The sequence below is a fragment of the Silene latifolia genome, chromosome 3 (assembly GCF_048544455.1).
Source record: "Silene latifolia isolate original U9 population chromosome 3, ASM4854445v1, whole genome shotgun sequence".
In the NCBI taxonomy this organism is placed as follows: Eukaryota; Viridiplantae; Streptophyta; class Magnoliopsida; order Caryophyllales; family Caryophyllaceae; genus Silene; species Silene latifolia.
Window position 1 is genome coordinate 109669228 of NC_133528.1, and position 1891 is coordinate 109671118.

The 1891-nt window shown below is 47.6% G+C and overlaps 1 non-coding gene across 1 annotated transcript; it reads right to left on the reverse strand.

The window, feature by feature from the left end:
- Positions 1-485: 485 nt before the first annotated feature.
- On the reverse strand, positions 486-592 carry LOC141650265 (small nucleolar RNA R71). Its single transcript, XR_012546308.1, has one exon. It is a non-coding gene; the product is annotated as a small nucleolar RNA R71 (small nucleolar RNA).
- Between the last annotated feature and the right edge of the window lie 1299 nt (positions 593-1891).

The window sequence follows — 1891 nt, forward strand, 5'->3', positions numbered from 1 at the left end:
CTCATTCTAGCTTTTACGAGAACGAGTTGTTTGAGGAGGATCCACCTTCCTCTCCAGTTTCCAATTTATCAGCTGAGACCGTTATATCTCCAGATTTTCCAGTCATGGCCGAAGAAGCAACTATTGCTAGTCACTCAGAGCCGACAGCTGCGAATCTCTACAAAGGATTCGAACTACCAGGGGAGGCAAGAAAATTCGAGCCGAAGCCTTCCTATATTAACTTGGTTGAGAGAAACCAATTCGGGGGAGCTGCAAATGAAGATGCAGCCAAGCATATGGAGATTTTTATCGATTATTGCTGCTCTATACCCCCGCCGACCGGCGTGACTCAGGACCAGATAAAGGAGACCATGTTCATTTTCTCTCTTCGTGATGCTGCGAGGGAGTGGTATAGAGATCTAGATCGAGACGCTCATGGGATCACCGACTGGAATTCTTTAGCTTTGGCATTCTACAAGAAATACTTCTCTGCCTCGAAGATGAATGCCATTAGAGCTCAGATCACGAGCTTTAAACAGGGACCTGATGAGAACTTTCATGAAGCATGGGTCCGTTTCAAGAAGCTGGTGCGAACCAAACCGCACCATGGGTTCGAAAAATGGAGTCTTTGCAATCAGTTCTATAACGGGTGTATGACGATCGAGAGGGCTATTTTGGATCTGCAACAACGACCGATTTTGAGAATATGGGAGAGACTAAGGGGTGGAAGATCATTGATGACTTAGCCACCCATAAAGTGAATATGGGAATTCGGAGGCAATCAAAGGAGAGCTGCTGAATCTTCTTCAGAGCCGCACTAGAAGCTCTCACCTGCAAGGTTTGACAAATACGAATTGGGAGGAGCTTCAAAAGGAGGGATGTACCATGTTAATCTTTGTTTCGAGACGGTCCTTTCGTCTGTAGAAGATGTGGAGCTGAGGGGCATATCTCAGAAAATTGTCCTAGTCCCTTCGAGTCTTGTGCTGCCATCCAACATTATAGGCAGACAAACACGTACTATGAGCCGAATGTCCACCCGAACTTGAGGAGGAGTAGCCAAAATGTCCTTAATCCGACTCAACCTCCACAGCAGCAGCAACAACAAACTTATGTGCCTCCTCATAAGCAACAACAATATAAAAAACCTCCCTATGTGCCGCAGCAGCAACAAACCCAAAATTCCGAGTTTGCTGAGTTGAAGAATATGCTGCAAAAGGAGTCCCAAGCTAGAGAGGCCGGGATGAAATTGCTAGAAAGTCAAATTGCTCAATTGGCTAGCAAGAATACCACTCGAGCTCCGGGACACTTACCGACTCAAACTGACCAAAAGGAGACCCTTAATGCCATCACTTTGAGGAGCGGGTCTACCCTGGAGGGGCCTGCTATGATTGAGGATGCCCCTGAAAAAGATAAGCCGGAACCGAGTCAAAACAAAGCTGGAACGAAAAGTGGAAAGAAAAAGGCGTCTACCAGGTATATTAGTCGATCGACTGACATACCCAGTCGATCGACTGAAGTGCGACAACCAGAAGCTACTGTTCCTGTACAAGTCAGTCGATCGACTGACACCACTGGTCGATCGACTGAGGCCGCTGCTGATAGTGAGCCTTTTCGTCCTCCGATGCCCGATAACTTGAGGGATCACTTGTTTCGGGTTACGACAGTCCCGAAAATATTGGGGCAAGACCCGAGTGCTGATGGGTCAGTCCCGGTTCCGAAGTACGACCCAATGTCGATCAATGGTTCACATTTGAGACGGTCTGAAGAGGGGTCAAGCTTCAACAAGGAGAAGGTGGTGGACTTTCAGCCTAAGTCTACGGATGCCGACATGCGTGATTTAGAGGAGAGGGCTAAGTTGCTACTTACAGCCCCATATCCAGAGAGACTAGTGCCGACGAAGGAACAGGTATCT